The sequence below is a fragment of the Pseudophryne corroboree genome, chromosome 1, assembly GCF_028390025.1.
Source record: "Pseudophryne corroboree isolate aPseCor3 chromosome 1, aPseCor3.hap2, whole genome shotgun sequence".
NCBI classification, from domain to species: Eukaryota; Metazoa; Chordata; class Amphibia; order Anura; family Myobatrachidae; genus Pseudophryne; species Pseudophryne corroboree.
In genome coordinates, this window is record NC_086444.1 from 83,206,587 (window position 1) to 83,221,828 (window position 15,242).

Consider the following 15,242-nt stretch of genomic DNA (forward strand, 5'->3'; position numbering starts at 1 on the left):
CCCCGCCGGCAGCTCCCGCGGTGCAGACTGGCAGTGGCAGAGCTGCCAGTCTGTGAGTGTAAGTAAGAAAAATTAAAATAATAAAGAAAAAAGAAAAATTCTTCAGCTAAACCCAAGTGAACCAGCTACCTCGGGCACTAACTAAGACTGGCTTGGAGGGGAGATAGTAGGGGAGGAGCTAGCCACAGAGTGAAGAATTTTAAAGTGCCAGCTCCCAATTACTGCCTACTATATCCCCATTGTAACTACGCTCCAGTGGCCCCTAGTGGATGAAGGAGAAAAATAAGATTTTACTTACCGATAAATCTATTTCTCGGAGTCCGTAGTGGATGCTGGGGTTCCTGAAAGGACCATGGGGAATAGCGGCTCCGCAGGAGACAGGGCACAAAAAGTAAAGCTTTTTCAGATCAGGTGGTGTGCACTGGCTCCTCCCCCCATGACCCTCCTCCAGACTCCAGTTAGGTACTGTGCCCGGACGAGCGTACACAATAAGGGAGGATTTTGAATCCCGGGTAAGACTCATACCAGCCACACCAATCACACCGTACAACTTGTGATCTAAACCCAGTTAACAGTATGATAACAGCGGAGCCTCTGAAAGATGGCTTCCTTCAACAATAACCCGAATTAGTTAACAATAACTATGTACAATTTATGCAGATAATCCGCACTCGGGATGGGCGCCCAGCATCCACTACGGACTCCGAGAAATAGATTTATCGGTAAGTAAAATCTTATTTTCTCTATCGTCCTAGTGGATGCTGGGGTTCCTGAAAGGACCATGGGGATTATACCAAAGCTCCCAAACGGGCGGGAGAGTGCGGATGACTCTGCAGCACCGAATGAGAGAACTCCAGGTCCTCCTTAGCCAGAGTATCAAATTTGTAAAATTTTACAAACGTGTTCTCCCCTGACCACGTAGCTGCTCGGCAAAGTTGTAATGCCGAGACCCCTCGGGCAGCCGCCCAAGATGAGCCCACCTTCCTTGTGGAGTGGGCCTTTACAGATTTAGGCTGTGGCAGGCCTGCCACAGAATGTGCAAGTTGGATTGTGCTACAGATCCAACGAGCAATCGTCTGCTTAGACGCAGGAGCACCCATCTTGTTGGGCGCATACAATATAAACAACGAGTCAGATTTTCTGACTCCAGCTGTCCTTGCAATATATATTTTTAATGCTCTGACAACGTCCAGTAACTTGGAGTCCTCCAAGTCACTTGTAGCCGCAGGCACTACAATAGGCTGGTTCAGATGAAATGCTGACACCACCTTAGGGAGAAAATGCGGACGAGTCCGCAGTTCTGCCCTGTCCGAATGGAAAATCAGATATGGGCTTTTGTAAGATAAAGCTGCCAATTCTGATACTCTCCTGGCAGAAGCCAGGGCTAGAAGCATGGTCACTTTCCAAGTGAGATATTTCAAATCCACCTTATTTAGTGGTTCAAACCAATGAGATTTTAGAAAGTCCAAAACCACATTGAGATCCCACGGTGCCACTGGAGGCACCACAGGAGGCTGTATATGCAGCACTCCCTTAACAAAGGTCTGGACTTCAGGGACTGAAGCCAATTCTTTTTGAAAGAAAATCGACAGGGCCGAAATTTGAACCTTAATAGATCCCAATTTGAGACCCATAGACAATCCTGATTGCAGGAAATGTAGGAATCGACCCAGTTGAAATTCCTCCGTCGGAGCACTCCGATCTTCGCACCACGCAACATATTTTCGCCAAATTCGGTGATAATGTTGCACGGTTACTTCCTTCCTTGCTTTAATCAAAGTAGGAATGACTTCTTCCGGCATGCCTTTTTCCTTTAGGATCCGGCGTTCAACCGCCATGCCGTCAAACGCAGCCGCGGTAAGTCTTGAAACAGACAGGGACCCTGCTGAAGCAAGTCCCTCCTTAGAGGTAGAGGCCACGGATCTTCCGTGATCATCTCTTGAAGTTCCGGGTACCAAGTCCTTCTTGGCCAATCCGGAACCACTAGTATCGTTCTTACGCCTCTTTGCCGTATAATTCTCAATACTTTTGGTATGAGAGGCAGAGGAGGAAACACATACACCGACTGGTACACCCAAGGCGTTACCAGCGCGTCCACAGCTATTGCCTGCGGATCTCTTGACCTGGCGCAATACCTGTCCAGTTTTTTGTTGAGGCGAGACGCCATCATGTCCACCATTGGTCTTTCCCAACGGGTTACCAGCATGTGGAAGACTTCTGGATGAAGTCCCCACTCTCCCGGGTGAAGATCGTGTCTGCTGAGGAAGTCTGCTTCCCAGTTGTCCACTCCCGGGATGAACACTGCTGACAGTGCTATCACATGATTCTCTGCCCAGCGAAGAATCCTTGCAGCTTCTGCCATTGCACTCCTGCTTCTTGTGCCGCCCTGTCTGTTCACATGGGCGACTGCCGTGATGTTGTCCGACTGGATCAATACCGGTTTTCCCTGAAGCAGAGGTTCTGCCTGGCTTAGAGCATTGTATATTGCTCTTAGTTCCAGAATGTTTATGTGAAGAGACGTTTCCAGGCTCGTCCATACTCCCTGGAAGTTTCTTCCTTGTGTGACTGCTCCCCAGCCTCTCAGGCTGGCGTCCGTGGTCACCAGGATCCAATCCTGTATGCCGAATCTGCGGCCCTCCATAGATGAGGACTCTGCAACCACCACAGAAGAGACACCCTTGTCCTTGGAGACAGGGTTATCCGTAGGTGCATCTGAAGATGCGACCCTGACCATTTGTCCAACAGATCCCTTTGGAAAATTCTTGCGTGGAATCTGCCGAATGGAATTGCTTCGTAAGAAGCCACCATTTTTCCCAGGACTCTTGTGCATTGATGTACAGACACCTTTCCTGGTTTTAGGAGGTTCCTGACAAGGTTGGATAACTCCTTGGCTTTTTCCTCCGGGAGAAAAACCTTTTTCTGAACCGTGTCCAGAATCATCCCTAGGAACAGCAGACGAGTTGTCGGCATTAACTGGGATTTTGGAATATTCAGAATCCACCCGTGCTGTTTTAGCACTTCTTGAGACAGTGCTAATCCCATCTCTAGCTGTTCTCTGGACCTCGCCCTTATTAGGAGATCGTCCAAGTATGGGATAATTAATATGCCTTTTCTTCGAAGAAGAATCATCATCTCGGCCATTACCTTTGTAAAGATCCGAGGTGCCGTGGACAATCCGAACGGCAGCGTCTGAAACTGATAGTGACAGTTTTGTACAACGAACCTGAGGTACCCCTGGTGTGAGGGGTAAATTGGAACGTGGAGATACGCATCCTTGATGTCCAAGGATACCATAAAGTCCCCCTCTTCCAGGTTCGCTATCACTGCTCTGAGTGACTCCATCTTGAACTTGAACTTCTTTATGTACAGGTTCAAGGACTTCAGATTTAGAATAGGCCTTACCGAGCCATCCGGCTTCGGTACCACAAAAAGAGTGGAATAATACCCCTTCCCTTGTTGTAGAAGAGGTACCTTGACTATCACCTGCTGAGAGTACAGCTTGTGAATGGCTTCCAAAACCGTCTCCCTTTCGGAGGGGGACGTTGGTAAAGCAGACTTCAGGAAACGGCGAGGTGGATCTGTCTCTAATTCCAACCTGTACCCTTGAGATATTATCTGCAGGATCCAGGGATCTACCTGCGAGTGAGCCCACTGCGCGCTGTAATTTTTGAGACGACCGCCCACCGTCCCCGAGTCCGCTTGAGAAGCCCCAGCGTCATGCTGAGGCTTTTGTAGAAGCCGGGGAGGGCTTCTGTTCCTGGGAAGGAGCTGCGTGTTGCTGTCTCTTCCCTCGACCTCTGCCTCGTGGCAGATATGAATAGCCCTTTGCTCTCTTATTTTTAAAGGAACGAAAGGGCTGCGGTTGAAAAGTCGGTGCCTTTTTCTGTTGGGGAGTGACTTGAGGTAGAAAGGTGGATTTCCCGGCTGTAGCCGTGGCCACCAAATCTGATAGACCGACTCCAAATAACTCCTCCCCTTTATACGGCAAAACTTCCATATGCCGTTTTGAATCCGCATCGCCTGTCCACTGTCGCGTCCATAAAGCTCTTCTGGCCGAAATGGACATAGCACTTACCCGTGATGCCAGTGTGCAGATATCCCTCTGTGCATCACGCATATAAAGAAATGCATCCTTTATTTGTTCTAACGACAGTAAAATATTGTCCCTGTCCAGGGTATCAATATTTTCAATCAGGGACTCTGACCAAACTACCCCAGCACTGCCCATCCAGGCAGTCGCTACAGCTGGTCGTAGTATAACACCTGCATGTGTGTATATACTTTTTTGGATATTTTCCATCCTCCTATCTGATGGATCTTTAAGTGCGGCCGTCTCAGGAGAGGGTAACGCCACTTGTTTAGATAAGCGTGTTAGCGCCTTGTCCACCCTAGGAGGTGTTTCCCAGCGCTCCCTAACCTCTGGCGGGAAAGGGTATAATGCCAATAATTTCTTTGAAATTATCAGCTTTTTATCAGGGGCAACCCACGCTTCATTACACACGTCATTTAATTCTTCTGATTCAGGAAAAACTATAGGTAGTTTTTTCACACCCCACATAATACCCTGTTTAGTGGTACCTGTAGTATCAGCTAAATGTAACGCCTCCTTCATTGCCAAAATCATATAACGTGTGGCCCTACTGGAAAATACGGTTGAATCGTCACCGTCACCACTGGAGTCAGTGCCTGCGTCTGGGTCTGTGTCGACCGACTGAGGCAAAGGGCGTTTCACAGCCCCTGACGGTGTTTGAGTCGCCTGGACAGGCACTAATTGATTGTCCGGCCGCCTCATGTCGTCAAACGACTGCTTTAGCGTGTTGACACTATCCCGTAGTTCCATAAATAAAGGCATCCATTCTGGTGTCGACTCCCTAGGGGGTGACATCCTCATATTTGGCAATTGCTCCGCCTCCACACCAATATCGTCCTCATACATGTCGACACACACGTACCGACACACAGCAGACACACAGGGAATGCTCCTAACGAAGACAGGACCCACTAGCCCTTTGGGGAGACAGAGGGAGAGTTTGCCAGCACACACCAAAAGCGCTATATATATATCAGGGATAGCCTTATAATAAGTGCTCCCTTATAGCTGCTTTGTTATATCAAAATATCGCCATAAATTTGCCCCCCCCCTCTCTGTTTTACCCTGTTTCTGTAGTGCAGTGCAGGGGAGAGACTTGGGAGCCGTCCTGACCAGCGGAGCTGTGAGAGGAAATGGCGCCGTGTGCTGAGGAGATGGGCCCCGCCCCTTTTCTGGCGGGCTCGTCTCCCGCTATTTAGAAAAATCAGGCAGGGGTTAAATATCTCCATATAGCCTCTAGGGGCTATATGTGAGGTATTTTTAGCCTTTATAGGTATTCATTTGCCTCCCAGGGCGCCCCCCTCCCAGCGCCCTGCACCCTCAGTGACTGCCGTGTGAAGTGTGCTGAGAGGAAAATGGCGCACAGCTGCAGTGCTGTGCGCTACCTTTAGAAGACTGCAGGAGTCTTCAGCCGCCGATTCTGGACCTCTTCTGACTTCAGCATCTGCAAGGGGGCCGGCGGCGCGGCTCCGGTGACCATCCAGGCTGTACCTGTGATCGTCCCTCTGGAGCTTGATGTCCAGTAGCCAAGAAGCCAATCCATCCTGCACGCAGGTGAGTTGACTCCTTCTCCCCTCAGTCCCTCGCTGCAGTGATCCTGTTGCCAGCAGGAATCACTGTAAAATAAAAAACCTAGCTAAACTTTTTCTAAGCAGCTCTTTAGGAGAGCCACCTAGATTGCACCCTTCTCGGCCGGGCACAAAAATCTAACTGGAGTCTGGAGGAGGGTCATGGGGGGAGGAGCCAGTGCACACCACCTGATCTGAAAAAGCTTTACTTTTTGTGCCCTGTCTCCTGCGGAGCCGCTATTCCCCATGGTCCTTTCAGGAACCCCAGCATCCACTAGGACGATAGAGAAATGGACTTTAATGTAGCCTCCTGCTTGCGATCAGCAGGATCCCTGAGGGTAGCCGTATCTTGGGATGGCAGTGCTACCTTTTTGGATAAGCGTGTCAACGCTTTGTCTACCCTCAGGGAGGATTCCCACCGTATCCGGTCCTTAGTCGGGAAAGGGTACGCCATAAGAATCCTTTTGGGAATCTGCAGTATCTTGTCTGGAGATTCCCAAGCCTTTTCAAATAACTCGTTCAGCTCATGAGAAGGGGTAAAGGTTACCTCAGGTTTCTTTTCCTTATACATGTGTACCCTCGTGTCAGGGACAGGGGGTTCATCTGTGATATGCAAAACAACCTTTATTTCAATAATCATATATTGAATACTTTTAGCCAATTTTGGCTGTAACTTTGCATCATCGTAGTCGACACTGGAGTCAGAATCCGTGTCGGTATTAGTGTCTACTATTTGGGATAGTGGGCGCTTATGAGACCCCGAGGGTCCCTGCGACATAGGGGCAGGCAGGGCCTGACTCTCTGCATAATTTCTGGACTCAGCTTTGTCCAACCTTTTGTGCAATAAATTTACATTAGCACTTAAAACATTCCACATATCCACCTAGTCAGGTGTCGGTGTTGCCGACGGAGACACCACATTCATTTGCTCCACCTCCTCACTAGGAAAGCCTTCTACCTCAGACATGCCGACACACGCGTACCGACACACCACACACTCAGGGAAACCTCTTATCTGAAGACAGTTCCCCCACAAAGGCTCTTTGGAGAGACAGAGAGAGAGTATGCCAGCACACACCCAGCGCTAATGACCCAGGAAAAAACACACTATATGTTTACCCAGGTAGCGCTGTAATTATCTATTTGCGCCAAATTATGTGCCCCCCCCTTCTTTAAAACTCTCTTTCACCGTGTAAGCAGGGGAGAGTCCGGGGAGCTTCCTCTCAGCTGTGTGCTGTATAGAAAATGGCGCTGGTGATTGCTGAGGAACAAGCTCCGCCCCCTCAGCGGCAGGCTTCCGTCCCGCTTAAAAATTCAAAATATTGCGGGGGATCTCTCTTATATACAGTGCCCAGCCTGTATATAAGTTTATTGCCACCTTTGGAGGTCCATATTGCTGCCCAGGGCGCCCCCCCTGCGCCCTACACCCTTACAGTGACTGCCGTTTGTGTGTGCTGTGTGGGAGCAATGGCGCACAGCACTACCGCTGTGCGTTACCTCAGTGAAGATCTGAAGTCTTCTGCCGCCTTTGAAGTCTTCTTTCTTCACATACTCACCCGGCTTCTGTCTTCCGGCTCTGCAAGGAGGACGGCGGCGCGGCTCTGGGACGAACTGCGGGGTGAGACCTGCGTTCCGTTCCCTCTGGAGCTAATGGTGTCCAGTAGCCTAAGAAACAGAGCCTAACTTAAAGTAGGTCTGTTTCTCTCCCCTCAGTCCCTCGCTGCAGGGAGTCTGTTGCCAGCTGGCTCCCTGAAAATAAAAAACCTAACAAATACTTTCTTTTCAGGAAAACTCAGGAGAGCTCCCTGTAATGCACCCAGTCTCCTCTGGGCACAGTAATAAACTGAGGTCTGGAGGAGGGGCATAGAGGAGCCAGTGCACACCCATACCTAAAGTTCTTTCTTAGTGCCCATGTCTCCTGCGGAGTCCGTCTATCCCCATGGTCCTTACGGAGTCCCCAGCATCCTCTAGGACGTAAGAGAAATTATACATATACACTTAGCGATCAACTGCTCGATACGTCGGCCCTCACATAACAGCTGGGATTTGAATTTGCCCGCCAAGCGGTGAGGTTAGTACCTGCAGCCAGTGTACGGGTGGTTGGCGGGCCACCCGTACACACAGCCAGATGCACGGATATAACTGCAGATATATCGGACTGGCATCGGATGTGCAGCACGCAGTGCTGCAAGTATGGCGGTACTGCGTACCGGTAAGAAATGGACGGCCGGTACGCAGTACCACTGGCCCGACCGCCATTCTTGCAGCCGTTGCTGTGTGTGAGGGGAGGAGAGCGCAGAGCGCGCCTCTCCTGCCCCTCAGTGCTCAGTCTGGTCTCCGGCGGCGGCGTGTATCTTAAATGAGGTGCTGGTTCGTTAGCCAATCAGAGCTCGCCGACCAGCAGCTGCAGCTGCCGTACTGCGAGCTTTCACTGGCTCACGAACCAGCGCCTGATTTGAGATACACGATGCCGGAAATCGGACTGATGGGCAGGAGAGACACGCGCTGCGCTCTCTTCCCCTCACACGACAGCAGCAGCAGTGGCGGAAAGAAGCACTGGGGGGGCTGTGTGTACCTGGCACTGTGGGGGCATATGTCTATCTAGCATTGGGGGGGGGGAGTGGCATATATCTATCTGGTACTGGGTGGGGCATGTGTGTAACTAGCACTGGGGGGGCATACGTGTATCTGGCACTGCCCTATTGGGGTCATATGTGTATCTGGCCCCCCACATGTGCATCACGTCCCCATTTTCATTGGTCACGCCCCATGTGGCCACACCCATTTTTTTGCCACACGCACACAGTACCACTAAGAATTTTTTTCCACTTGCACCACTGTCTGGATGGTCGACAAGATGTGTGTCAACGACGCCGTTCAGCGTCGATCACAGACATATACAACGTGTACACACCCGCCGACCTGCTAACGATATATTGTCCATTTGCTCAAATAGACGATATATCGCTTAAGTGTGTGTCCAGCTTAAGTCACTTTTTTTTTTTATTATTTTGTTCATATGGTCTCTGTTTATGTACTCTGTAAGGAGCTGCAGACCCCTTGTGGTGCCATATAAAGAATGATAATAATAATTATAATACAGGTTGAGTATCACTTATCCAAAATGCTTGGGACCAGAGGTATTTTGGATATGGGATTTTTCCGTATTTTGGAAAAATTGCATACCATAATGAGATATCATGGTGATGGGACCCAAGTCTAAGCACACAATGCATTTATGTTTCATATACACCTTATACACACAGCCTGAAGGTCATTTAATACAATATTTTTTAATAACTTTGTGTTTTAAACAAAGTTTGAGTACATTTAGCCACTGAAAAATAAGAATTTACTTACCGATAATTCTATTTCTCGTAGTCCGTAGTGGATGCTGGGAACTCCGTAAGTACCATGGGGAATAGCGGCTCCGCAGGAGACTGGGCACAAAAGTAAAAGCTTTAGGACTACCTGGTGTGCACTGGCTCCTCCCCCTATGACCCTCCTCCAAGCCTCAGTTAGGATACTGTGCCCGGACGAGCGTACACAATAAGGAAGGATATTGAATCCCGGGTAAGACTCATACCAGCCACACCAATCACACCGTACAACCTGTGATCTGAACCCAGTTAACAGCATGATAACAGAGGAGCCTCTTAAAAGATGGCTCACAACAATAATAACCCGATTTTTGTAACAATAACTATGTACAAGTATTGCAGACAATCCGCACTTGGGATGGGCGCCCAGCATCCACTACGGACTACGAGAAATAGAATTATCGATAAGTAAATTCTTATTTTCTCTGACGTCCTAGTGGATGCTGGGAACTCCGTAAGGACCATGGGGATTATACCAAAGCTCCCAAACGGGCGGGAGAGTGCGGATGACTCTGCAGCACCAAATGAGAGAACTCCAGGTCCTCCTCAGCCAGGGTATCAAATTTGTAGAATTTAGCAAACGTGTTTGCCCCTGACCAAGTAGCTGCTCGGCAAAGTTGTAAAGCCGAGACCCCTCGGGCAGCCGCCCAAGATGAGCCCACTTTCCTTGTGGAATGGGCTTTTACAGATTTTGGCTGTGGCAGGCCTGCCACAGAATGTGCAAGCTGAATTGTACTACAAATCCAACGAGTAATAGTCTGCTTAGAAGCAGGAGCACCCAGCTTGTTGGGTGCATACAGGATAAACAGCGAGTCAGATTTTCTGACTCCAGCCGTCCTGGAAACATATTTTCAGGGCCCTGACTACGTCCAGCAACTTGGAGTCCTCCAAGTCCCTAGTAGCCGCAGGCACCACAATAGGCTGGTTCAAGTGAAATGCTGAAACCACCTTAGGGAGAAATTGAGGACGAGTCCTCAATTCTGCCCTGTCCGTATGAAAAATTAGGTAAGGGCTTTTATAGGATAAAGCCGCCAATTCTGAGACACGCCTGGCTGAAGCCAGGGCTAACAGCATTACCATCTTCCATGTGAGATATTTTAAGTCCACAGTGGAAAGTGGTTCAAACCAATGTGATTTCAGGAATCCCAAAACTACATTGAGATCCCAAGGTGCCACTGGAGGCACAAAAGGAGGTTGTATATGCAGTACCCCCTTGACAAACGTCTGTACTTCAGGAACTGAAGCCAGTTCTTTCTGGAAGAAAATCGACAGGGCCGAAATTTGAACCTTAATGGACCCTAATTTTAGGCCCATAGACAGTCCTGTTTGCAGGAAATGCAGGAAACGACCCAGTTGAAATTCCTCTGTAGGGGCCAATGGCTTCCAATACTGCCTCCCTGTCTGAGGGAGACGTCGGTAAAGCAGACTTTAGAAAACGGCGAGGGGGAGACGTCTCGAATTCCAATTTGTACCCCTGAGATACCACCTGAAGGATCCAGGGGTCCACTTGCGAGTGGGCCCACTGCGCACTGAACTTCTTGAGACGGGCCCCCACCGTGCCTGAGTCCGCTTGTAAAGCCCCAGCGTCATGCTGAGGACTTTGCGGAGGCGGGAGAGGGCTTTTGTTCCTGGGAACTGGCTGTTTGTTGCAGCCTTTTTCCTCTCCCTCTGCCACGGGGCAGAAATGAGGCGCCTTTTGCCCGCTTGCCCTTATGGGGCCGAAAGGACTGCGCCTGATAATATGGCGTCTTCTTAGGTTGAGAAGCTACCTGGGGTAAAAATGTTGATTTTCCAGCAGTTGCCGTGGCTACCAGGTCTGACAGACCTACCCCAAATAACTCCTCCCCCTTATAAGGCAATACTTCCATGTGCCTTTTAGAATCCGCATCACCTGACCACTGCCGCGTCCATAAACCTCTTCTTGCAGAAATGGACAGCGCGCTAACTCTTGATGCCAGTCGGCAAATATCCCTCTGTGCATCACGCATATATAGAAATGCATCCTTCAAATGCTCTATAGTCAATAATATACTGTCCCTATCAAGGGTATCAATATTTTCAGTCAGGGAATCCGACCACGCCAGGCCCGCACTGCACATCCAGGCTGAGGCTATTGCTGGTCGCAGTATAACACCCGTGTGAGAGTATATACATTTTAGAATATTCTCCAGCTTTCTATCGGCAGGTTCCTTTAGGGCGGCCGTATCAGGAGAGGGTAGTGCTACCTGTTTAGACAAGCGTGTGAGCGCTTTATCCACCCTAGGGGGTGTTTCCCAACGTGCCCTATCCTCTGGCGGGAAAGGGTACGATGCCAATAACCTTTTAGGAATTATCAGTTTTTTATCGGGGGAAACCCACGCCTCATCACACACTTCATTTAATTCCTCGGATACAGGAAAAACTACAGGCAGTTTTTTCTCACCAAACATAATACCCTTCTTAGTGGTACTTGTATTATCAGATATATGCAATACATTTTTCATTGCTTCAATCATGTAACGTGTGGCCCTAGTGGAAGTCACGTTTGTCTCCTCATCATCGACACTGGAGTCAGTATCCGTGTCTGTGTCTGCCATTTGAGGTAACGGGCGTTTTAAAGCCCCTGATGGCGTTTGAGACCCCTGGACAGGCACAAGCTGATTAGCCGGCTGTCTCATGTCGTCAACTGTCTGTCGTAAGGAGCTGACACTGTCACGCAGTTCCTTCCACAAGCTCATCCACTCAGGTGTCGACTCCCTAGGGGGTGACAACTGTATAATAGGCAATTGCTCCGCTTCCATCTCATTTTCCTCCTCAAACATGTCGACACAATCGTACCGACACACCGCACACACACAGGGAATGCTCTGATAGAGGACAGGACCCCACTAGCCCTTTGGGGAGACAGAGGGAGAGTATGCCAGCACACACCAGAGCGCTATATATATACAGGAATACCACTATCAAGTGTGCTTTTCCTTTATAGCTGCTGTTAATATAAAACTGCGCCAAATTAGTGCCCGCCCTCTCTTTTTTACCCTTTTCTGTAGTGCAGGACTGCAGGGGAGAGTCAGGGAGACGTCCTTCCAGCGGAGCTGTGATGGAAAATGGCGCCCGTGTGCTGAGGAGATAGGCTCCGCCCCCTTCTCGGCTGCCTTTTCTCCCGCTTTTTTGGTAATTCTGGCAGGGGTTAAAATACACCCATATAGCCCTGGGGGTTATATGTGGTGTATTTATGCCAGCCAAGGTGTTTTACATTGCTGCTCAGGGCGCCCCCCCCTAGCGCCCTGCACCCTCAGTGACCGGAGTGTGAAGTGTGCCTGAGTAACAATGGCGCACAGCTGCAGTGCTGTGCGCTACCTTGTTGTTGAAGACTGATGTCTTCTGCCGCCGATTTTTCCGGACCTTTTCTTGCTTCTGGCTCTGTAAGGGGGCCGGCGGCGCGGCTCCGGGACCGAGTTCCGAGGCTGGGCCTGTGTTCGGTCCCTCTGGAGCTAATGGTGTCCAGTAGCCTAAGAAGCCCAATCCACTCTGCACGCAGGTGAGTTCGCTTCTTCTCCCCTTAGTCCCTCGATGCAGTGAGCCTGTTGCCAGCAGGTCTCACTGAAAATAAAAAACCTAAAACTAAACTTTTCACTAAGAAGCTCAGGAGAGCCCCTAGTGTGCACCCTTCTCGGCCGGGCACAAAAATCTAACTGAGGCTTGGAGGAGGGTCATAGGGGGAGGAGCCAGTGCACACCAGGTAGTCCTAAAGCTTTTACTTTTGTGCCCAGTCTCCTGCGGAGCCGCTATTCCCCATGGTCCTTACGGAGTTCCCAGCATCCACTAGGACGTCAGAGAAACAAAGATTTCACTATGTCACTCTCACTCAAAAAAGTCCGTATTTCGGAATATTCCAAATTTCGGAATATTTGGATATGGGATACTCTACCTGTACTACAATACCACTTATCCTGGGTAAATGCAACCTGCATACAGACATTACATGTAATCCTATGCAATATACAAATTTACTGAGTATATGTAACCCATGCACAAACATTATTACATGTAACCCCATATACATGTAACACACATATAAATATTACATGTACCCTAAATAATAATACCCCTTATCCTATGTACACATAATACACATACAAATATTACATGTAACTCTAGAATATCCCTATCCTGTGTATTCATACAGACATGTAAGAATTATTAAATGGATGTAACTCTACACAATATCACTTATCCAGTGTACATGTAACCCACATACAATAATTATTACATGTCTCCCACATACAAGCATTATTACACGTACCCCACATACAAGCATTATTACACGTACCCCACATACAAGCATTATTACACGTACCCCACATACAAGAATTATTACACGTCTCCCACATACAAGCATTATTGCACGTCTCCCACATCCAAGCATTATTGCACGTCTCCCACATCCAAGCAGTATTGCACGTCTCCCACATCCAAGCAGTATTGCACGTCTCCCACATCCAAGCATTATTGCACGTCTCCCACATACAAGCATTATTAAGTCTCCCACATACAATAATTTTTACATGTCTCCCACATACAAGCATTATTGCACGTCTCCCACATCCAAGCAGTATTGCACGTCTCCCACATCCAAGCAGTATTGCACGTCTCCCACATCCAAGCATTATTGCACGTCTCCCACATACAAGCATTATTAAGTCTCCCACATACAATAATTTTTACATGTCTCCCACATACAAGCATTATTACATGTACTCCACATACAAGCATTATTACGTCTCCCACATACAAGCATTATTACATGTCTCCCACATACTGTACAAGCATCATTACTTGTCACCCACATACAAGCATTATTACATGTACCCCATATACAAGCATTATTACATGTACCCCACATACAAGCATTATTACATGTACCCCACCCACATACAAGCATTATTACATGTATCCCAGATACAAGCATTATTACGTCTCCCACATACAATAATTTTTACATGTCTCCCACATACAAGCATTATTACATGTACTCCACATACAAGCATTATTACATGTACCCCATATACAATCATTATTACATGTCTCCCACATACAAGCATTACATGTAGCCCACATACAAGCATTATTACATGTACCCCATATACAAGCATTATTACATGTCTCCCACATACAAGCATTATTACATGTACCCCATATACAAGCATTATTACATGTCTCCCACATACAAGCATTATTACATGTAGCCCACATACGAGCATTATTACATGTAGCCCACATACGAGCATTATTACATGTACCCCATATACAAGCATTATTACATGTCTCCCACATACAAGCATTATTACATGTACCCCATATACAAGCATTATTACATGTCTCCCACATACAAGCATTATTACATGTAGCCCACATACAGCCAGTGTCACCTCTCAGGCCCCCGCTCTGCACATCCCACCGGCTCTGGCTCTCCTAATATGCCGGCTCTGCTCGCTGGGAGCCCGGGAAAGGGGGCGGTAGTGGCGGCCAGTAACGGGGGAATACACAGGGGAGGACACGGCTGTCAGCCCGGCCCAGGGAAGGCCTGCCCCTAGATACCGAGTACATCACACTCCCCAGCCCGGCACAGGGACACACACAGGCAGGCGGCCAGGCTCTCCTCCTCCTCTGTGATCATGTGTAAGGCGGCCTGCAGATGTGATGAGACCTCGGTGTCCCTGTCCAGACTAGCCCCAGAGCCTACAGCCACTATGCCGTGGAATAATGAGGGTCAGCCTGGAGAGAGAGGCCTAGTGGTGGCTGAGTCCAGAGCTGTCCTCCGGGCTGAGAGTTTCTATGTGGAGACATCAGCTGCAGCATGTACCACACATCTCCTTCCCTATTACCCGTCTCCAGTCTGGGGATAATAGGTCTCTATGGACAAACTACAGGATTCTAACTTCTCCCAAATTATCCAGCTCAGCTTCTTGCTTTACAGGTCATTATAATAGCACCCAGGGGAGCCAGCGCTGTTCCCAATATCTATGCTACCATTGTGCATATGTCATGTTTACTGTCCTGTGGGGACTATCTATGAGAACACCTATACAGCATCATACTTGTTTCGTGTGTTTTTATGGTTGTAACTGTAAATCTGACTATTCGTCTTAATTAGAGCAATGTTATTATATATCCGTGTTAATGCTGGTAAATAAGGCAGCAATGGGCAACCTGATCAGGATG

At 48.6% G+C, this 15,242-nt stretch overlaps 1 protein-coding gene across 6 annotated transcripts in view; it reads right to left on the bottom strand.

The window, feature by feature from the left end:
- CPLANE1 (ciliogenesis and planar polarity effector complex subunit 1) overlaps positions 1 to 14,982 on the bottom strand; it is a 250,462-nt gene extending 235,480 nt beyond the window's left edge. For 4 of the 6 annotated variants that reach the window (XM_063961138.1, XM_063961144.1, XM_063961157.1 and 1 more), the window contains exon 1: positions 14,450 to 14,982. The gene's annotated coding sequence lies outside the window, so the exon portion shown is untranslated. Of the gene's footprint in view, positions 1 to 14,437 lie in introns of all 6 variants that reach the window. The other 2 variants (XM_063961129.1, XM_063961148.1) reach the window with 2 other exon arrangements.
- Positions 14,983 to 15,242: the final 260 nt, after the last annotated feature.